The sequence below is a fragment of the Glycine max genome, chromosome 12 (assembly GCF_000004515.6).
Source record: "Glycine max cultivar Williams 82 chromosome 12, Glycine_max_v4.0, whole genome shotgun sequence".
In the NCBI taxonomy this organism is placed as follows: Eukaryota; Viridiplantae; Streptophyta; class Magnoliopsida; order Fabales; family Fabaceae; genus Glycine; species Glycine max.
This window is the reverse complement of record NC_038248.2, coordinates 24284038-24292204: the sequence shown is the minus strand read 5'-3', so window position 1 is coordinate 24292204 and position 8167 is coordinate 24284038. Positions and strand designations below refer to the sequence as shown.

At 40.5% G+C, this 8167-nt stretch overlaps 1 non-coding gene across 1 annotated transcript; it reads right to left on the bottom strand.

Annotated features, from left to right (window-relative positions):
* Window positions 1–3357: 3357 nt before the first annotated feature.
* On the bottom strand, window positions 3358–3464 carry LOC112998630 (small nucleolar RNA R71). Its single transcript, XR_003263724.1, has one exon. It is a non-coding gene; the product is annotated as a small nucleolar RNA R71 (small nucleolar RNA).
* Between the last annotated feature and the right edge of the window lie 4703 nt (window positions 3465–8167).

Here is an 8167-nt window from a genome sequence, read left to right as displayed (position 1 = left end):
TTATTAGTAATTATGTTTGATGTTTGATTATTTGTTGTGTTATTTTTATCCGTAATTATTTTCAAGGAGGTTAATTTAGTTAATAGAAGGGTGTGGGTAGATAAGGATCTAGCTTCTCAAAGAAGCCTCTTGAGAAAGCTTCTCAAAGAAGCCATGGGGAAGCTTCTTGAGGAAGCCTCTTAATGAAGCTTCTTGAGGAAGCTACATGAAGATGCCTCAGCAAAAACGCTGCCCAGCCTTCATTAACCGTTGGATCTTCTCGAAATTTGTTCTACAGCTTCACAAGGCACTTGTCCACGATCTGACCGTTGGGATCTTTGAGAAGATACCCAGAGTATGCTCGAAGGTTCCATTCCCGAGAGCATTTCTTATTTAAGCATTTCAACCTTTGCTTTCGTTTAGCTTAGGAAAAACACAATTTCTTCTCCTTTCTTTCTTCCAAAGCCATTTCTAACGTCCCAAGCACTTTCTTCATCACCCACAACCACCATTAGCCATCACAAACCATCGTTGTTCTCCATTGAAACCCCACACCGAGAGGAACCCTTCAACCGAAGCGGAATCTTCCAACTTGGCTTGCGGTTTCGGTAGAGAACGAAACCCTAATCTGACCTTTCATTTTCTTTCGAGGTAACCATGGTTCTACACTTGTTTCTTGTTAGTTTTAGCTTGTCTTTGCATCTTTTCTGACTTTGGAACTGCCATTGCATGTCTTATGCTTCCTTTGAAAAACCTTAGAGAAATAGACTTTGTAAACTGATGTGCCATCATTTTCTTCTATTTTCTAAACCCTTTTTGCACCATTTTAATTATTGATGGGTCTTAATTGTCAATTAATTAGGCAGTTTTATTATTTGGGCTCATTTAGCTAATTTGATGTTTTTAATCTAATTTCAGGAATTAATGAAACATTGGGCTTAATCCGGATTTTAGTTGTGGACTTGAAGAGGGCAAATAAACCAGCGCTTACCTTAGTTAATTTCTAATTAGGAAATTTTGCAATTTTATTTTATATTGTTCAGTGTTTATTTCATTTTGGGCCAGAGTATTGTAATAGGGCCCAGTGACTTTGAGTGACTCTTTTTAAATAGCTGCCTTGGGATTCGTGCAAGGCATTCGGTTATGCTATTTTCATTATTCAGAGCTTTGGTTTTAGGTTTTCACGTTTTTCTGTTCCCTTGTTACAATTTTCGTTCTTAATGCAAATTTCCGTTTTCTGCTTCTAATTACGAGTTCATTCGTGCTTCTTCTTCTACTTTCATTTGCGTTTCTGTTCATTTGCGTTTCTGTTCATTTACGTTTCTGTTCATTTACGTTTCTGTTCATTTATGTTTCTGTTTCATGTTTCATTTGCGTTTTCTGTTTGAATCCATGGAAGGCTAGATTTTCGGGTGTTGTTTCCTTTTGAGGACGAAGCCCAACTCTCTTTGAGGTTTCACTTGTAATGTGGTTTCCTGGCAGTTTCCCCTTCACCAGTTATCCCAATTTCGTGAATATTAATTAGTGCACGCTTCGTGTTCGATTAATTGCCTCTGAGCCTAACTTGCGTTCATGCTTAATGGACGAAGGGCTAACTGGTGTATGTGGTGCCTAATCACGTATTGAAAACCCTAAGTTGATTTTCGCTTAGTAAATTGAAATAGGGTTGGATTAAGTGGTTGACTGTTAGGGACGAATTCTCCATAACCCAGGATAAGAAAATGGCTTCTGAATCAGAGGAAACAACCCGTTTCTAATATTAGTAGTTTCGTATTCCAGTTTACTTGTTCTACTCTTTAATTACCAAATTACCAAACAACCAAACCCCCCCCCCCCCAATCGTTACTGTTACTGCAAGTATATTATGAACATTTGGTTTGTCACTGTTCGTTGGGAAACGACCTAGGATCACTTCCTAGTTACTGCATTTTCATGTTTATTTGATTCGGGTACGGCCTCGATCAAATTTGGCGCCGTTGCCGGGGAGCAGTGTCCAAAGGTTCATAATAGCTAGCTAGTGTTGTGTGTTTAATCCTTTCGTGTTTTATGTTTAAATTGTTAGTATTGTGTTAGTATGTGTGTTAGTGTTGTTTAGTGTCCTGGTATTTTGTTTAATGTGTGTTCTGTTTTAGTTTTCCCATTAAGCGTTTCCCCTGTTTCAGTCTTGGGTGTTTTGCTGTGAAGATTGTGCTTGCGGCAAAAACAGAGTAGTAGTAGAAATCAATTAGAGACGGATTTTAGCGACCACCCATGCTGAATTATTTGAGATTTTTTGTTTTAGTAGCTAGGGTTGTTATTTTTGGCTGAATTTTTTTGTGGTAACTTCTTTTAATCCATATTTTGTGGGAAAAATAGCTAGAGCCTTTAGTTTGGTCAGATTTGAAAGTTCCAAAAAACTAGCAAATTTTGTGTTTGTCAAAACTTCAAACGGCCATAACTTTTGCTTCGGTTATCAGAATCGCAATTATTATATATGCATTTGGGGTAGAAAAAAATTTCCTACGTTGTGGCAGCCGGCCATAAACGATTCTGTCAAAAGTTTTTTATTTTTCAAGTTTTATTCACTTATTTTTCTTAACCTACCATTTTTAGCTTTCATAGTTAGACTTTGAATTTTTGTCTGAAATTTTTTGTGCTATCTTCTCATTGTTTTATAGGGCTGCTCACAAAATTTCAAGTCATTTGGATATCATTTGAGGGTAGCTGTAGTTCAAACCTACACCTTTATTTACATGACAAGGCAACTAGTTGTGTGCATGCTGAATGTAGTGTATGACTAGAGGCAATCCATCTGACTTACAACCCTTTGATCCTGAGATAGATAGGACATTTCATAGATTTAGTCAGGCATCATTTTATACCTTTTGATCATTCTGAGCATTCCATAACTGGTGAATCTGTGCATTCTGTTATTGGTGATTTTGAACATCCTGGATCTTGAGCATTATAATTTTGAGCATTCTGATTCTGAGCATTCTCATTTTGCACATTCTAAGAACATGGCACAACCTCCACCTCGTGAGAGGACTCTAAGGGAAATGGCTGCACCTGATTTCACCTACGAAAGCTTGTGCATCCAATACCCTGATGAGGATGTACCATATGTTCTTAAAACTGGACTGATTCATTTGCTTCCAAAGTTTCATGGCCTTGCAGGTGAAGACCCACACAAAAATTTGAAAGAATTTCACATTGTCTGCTCCACCATGAAACCCCCAGATGTCCAAGAGGATCACATATTTCTAAAGGCTTTTCCTCATTCATTAGAGGGAGTGGCAAAGGACTGGCTGTATTACCTTGCTCCAAGGTCCATCATGAGTTGGGATGACCTTAAGAGAGTATTCTTAGAAAAAAATTTTCCCTGCTTCCAGGACCACAACCATCAGGAAGGATATCTCAGGTATTAGACAACTCAGTGGAGAGAGCCTGTATGAGTACTGGGAGAGATTTAAGAAACTATGTGCCAGTTGCCCCCACCATCAGATTTCAGAACAGCTTCTTCTCCAATATTTTTATGAAGGACTCAGTAATATGGAGAGAAGTATGATAGATGCTGCCAGTGGTGGAGCCCTTGGAGACATGACTCCTGCTGAAGCCAGAAATTTAATTGAGAAAATGGCCTCCAACTCCCTTGAGAAATGATGCCATAGTCATTAGAGGAGTGCATGAGGTAGCTACAAACCCATCTGCATCATCTGAAACTAAGAAGCTTGAAGGCAAACTGGATGCATTGGTTAACTTGGTAACCCAGCTGGCCTTGAATCAGAAATCTGTACCTGTCGCAAGGGTTTGTGGTTTGTGCTCCTCTGCTGACCACCATACAGACCTTTGCCCTTCCATGCAGCAACCTGGAGCAATTGAGCAGCCTGAAGCTTATGCTGCAAATATTTACAATAGACCTCCTCAACCTCAGCAGCAAAATCAACCACAGCAGAGCAATTATGACCTCTCCAGCAACAGATACAACCCTGGATGGAGGAATCACCCTAACCTCAGATGGTCCAGCCCTCAGCAACAACAACAGCAGCCTGCTCCTTCCTTCCAAAATGCTGCTGGCCCAAGCAGACCATACATTCCTCCACCAATCCAACAACAACAACAACCCTAGAAACAGCCAATAGTTGAGGCGCCTCCACAACCTTCCCTCGAAGAACTTGTGAGGCAAATGACTATGCAGAACATGCAGTTGCAGCAAGAGACCAGAGCCTCCATTCAGAGCTTAACCAATCAGATGGGACAATTGGCTACCCAATTGAATCAACAACAGTCCCAGAATTCTGACAAGCTGCCTTCTCAAGCTGTCCAAAATCCCAAAAATGTCAGTGCCATTTCATTGAGGTCGGGAAAGCAATGTCAAGGACCTGAACCCGTAGCACCTTCCTCATCTGCAAATTAACCTGCCAAACTTCACTCTATTCCAGAAAAAGGTGATGACCAAAATTTACCTAACAATTTCTGTGCAGGTGAATCTTCTTCCACAGGTAATTCTGATTTGCAGAAGCAGCACATTCCCCCTCTTCCATTCCCTCCAAGAGTAGTTTCCAACAAAAAAATGGAAGAGGCAGAGAAAGAGATCTTGGAAACGTTTAGAAAAGTAGAGGTAAACATACCTTTGTTGGATGCAATAAAGCAAATTCCAAGATATGCCAAATTCTTGAAGGAGTTGTGCACTAATAAGCGGAAGCTTAAAGGAAGTGAACGAATTAGCATGGGCAGAAATGTCTCCGCATTGATTGGTAAATCTGTTCCTCAAATTCCTGAAAAATGCGAAGATCCAGGTACATTCAGCATACCTTGTATTATAGGGAATAGTAAGTTTGACAATGCCATGCTAGATTTAGGAGCCTCTGTTAGTGTTATGCCTCTGTCGATTTTTAATTCTCTATCTCTAGGTCCCTTGCAGTCAACTGATGTGGTAATTCATTTAGCTAATAGAAGTGTTGCCTATCCTGTTGGTTTCATAGAAGATGTCTTAGTTAGAGTTGGTGAACTGATTTTCCCTGTTGATTTTTATATCTTGAATATGGAAGATGGATTTTCTCAAGGATCAGTTCCCATCATTCTAGGCAGACCCTTTATGAAAACTGCTAGAACTAAGATAGATTTTTATGCAGGCACACTGTCTATGGAATTTGGTGACATAACTGTTCATTTTAATATTCTGGATGCTATGAAATACCCATCTGAAGATCTTTCTATATTTCGTGCTGAAATAATTGACCATGTTGTTGATGAATACATGACTGATCTTTATTCTAATCTGCATACCTCTCACTCTTCATGCATTGAGTCTGAAATTGTACTTGATCATATGTCTGAATTTGATGCTGAGAGTGAATCTGAGAGTGATATTGATTGCATGTCTAGTGGTGGTGTTTTACCTCTCGAGATTGATTTTATAGAGTCAGATAGGACTAACCATGTTTCAGGAAGTACACATACCTCTGACTTTCTTTATGAGGTAAAGGCTGAGAAACCATCTCCTTCTACCACTGTCCAGCCGACCACACCAGAATTGAAGCCTCTGCCATCAAATTTAAAATACGCTTACTTGGATGATAGCAAGAGTTTTCCAGTGATTATATCTGCCTCCCTTGCTGATGAGCAAGAGGAGAAGTTGTTGTCAGTTCTCAAGAAGCATAAGAAGGCTATAGGCTGGACCCTGGCGGACATTCCTGGTATTAGCCCATCCACATGTATGCATCAAATAAATTTAGAGGATGGAGCTAAACCGGTAAGACAACCACAGAGAAGACTCAACCCGGTGATTCTTGATGTAGTGAAGAAGGAGATAACCAAGCTTTTGCAAGCTGGAATCATTTATCCTATCTCCGATAGCCAATGGGTGAGTCCCGTCCAGGTAGTCCCGAAGAAGACTGGCCTCACAGTGATCAGAAATGAGAAGGAGGAGCTGATTCCTACTCGGGTGCAGAACAGTTGGAGAGTCTGCATTGACTATAGGAGGCTGAACCAGGTTACCAAAAACGACCATTTTCCCCTGCCATTCATTGACCAGATGCTTGAACGCCTGGCAGGTAAATCCCACTACTGTTTCCTTGATGGTTTTTCTGGTTATATGCAAATTACTATTGCTCCTGAGGATCAGGAAAAGACCACATTCACCTGCCCCTTCGGCACTTTTGCTTATAGGAGGATGCCTTTCGGCCTATGCAATGCCCCTGGTACCTTCCAGCGGTGCATGATTAGTATTTTCATTGATTTTTTAGAAAATTGCATAGAGGTGTTTATGGATGATTTCACTGTATATGGATCCTCTTTTGATGGTTGTTTGAATAGTTCGGAAAAAGTTTTGAATAGATACATTGAAACTAACCTTGTTCTAAATTTTGAAAAATGTCATTTTATGGTTGAGCAAGGTATAGTTTTAGGCCACATTATTTCCAATAAGGGTATTGAAGTAGATCCTGCAAAAATTCCTGTTATTTCACAATTGCCTTACCCCTCTTGTGTGCGAGAGGTGCGATCTTTTCTTGGTCATACAGGATTCTACAGGCGCTTTATAAGGGATTTTAGCAAAGTAGCCCTTCCACTGTCCAAATTGTTGCAAAAGGAGGTGGAGTTTAACTTTAATGACTGATGCAAAGAGGCTTTTGATTGCCTCAAAAGAGCGTTGACTACCACCCCCATCATCCAGGCACCCGATTGGACAGCCCCTTTTGAGCTTATGTGTGATGCATCAAATTATGCATTGGGGGCTGTCCTTGCTCAGAAAATTGATAAATTGCCCAGGGTGATATATTATGCTTCTAGGACTTTAGATGCTGCCCAAGCAAATTATACTACTACTGAGAAAGAGCTTCTAGCCATAGTTTTTGCTCTTGAAAAATTTCGATCTTATTTGCTTGGTACTCGCATTATTGTTTATACTGACCATGCAGCTCTAAAGTACTTGTTGAAGAAGGCTGATTCTAAGCCTAGGTTGATCCGATGGATTCTCTGGCTCCAAGAGTTTGACTTGGAGATCCGTGATAGGAGCGGAGCACAAAATCTAGTTGCTGATCATTTGGGTCGGATCGAACGTGTCTCTGATGCAGATTCACCTATTTGGGATGATTTCCCGGATGATCATTTGTATATATTGTATAGTATTTCTGACTCTCTTTCTACTCCCTGGTTTGCTAACATTGTCAATTATTTAGTTGCCTATGTTTTTCCTCCCTTAGCATCTAAGGCCCAAAAAGATAAAATTAAAAGTGATGCTAAGCATTTTATTTGGGATGACCCCTACTTGTGGAAATTGTGCAGTGATAAGGTCATTAGACGGTGCATTCCAGATCATGAGACTGACTCAGTCCTGCAGTTCTGTCATTCTTCCGCACCGGGAGGTCATCTGGGTGTTCAAAGGACAGCTCGCAAAGTGCTTGATTGTGATTTTTATTGGCCCACCATCTTTAAAGATGCGTGGAAGATCTGCAGCACTTGTGAGCAGTGTCAGAGAGCAGGAAATACACTTACATGGCGACAACAAATGCCTCGGCAACCTATGCTATTCTGTGAGGTGTTTGATGTCTGGGGTATAGATTTCATGGGTCTTTTTCCTGTCTTTTTTGGTTATGTTTACATTCTCCTTGCAGTTGACTATGTTTCAAAATGGGTGGAAGCCAAGCCCACTAGAACTAATGATGCTAAAGTTGTCGCAGACTTTGTCAGGTCTAATCTGTTTTGCAGGTTTGGAGTACCTAAAGCAATTGTTAGTGATCAAGGAACCCATTTTTGCAACAGGACAATGCATGCCCTGCTTAAAAAGTACGGGGTGGTACACAGGGTATCCACACCATACCACCCCCAGACCAATGGACAGGCAGAAATTTCTAATCTAGAAATCAAGCGAATTTAGAGAAGATTGTGCAACCAAGCAGGAAAGATTGGAGTACCAGGCTTGATGATGCTCTCTGGGCACATCGGACTGCCTACAAAGCACCCATAGGAATGTCTCCTTATCGGGTTGTCTTTGGAAAGGCATGTCATCTTCCAGTGGAAATTGAGCACAAAGCTTACTGGGCAGTGAAGACTTGCAACTTCTCTATGGATCAAGCTGGTGAGGAAAGAAAGTTGCAACTGAGTGAGTTAGATGAAATCCGCCTAGAAGCCTACGAGAATGCCAAGTTCTACAAAGAAAAGACCAAGAAGTTCCATGATAGCATGATAGTTAAAAAAGACTTCATGG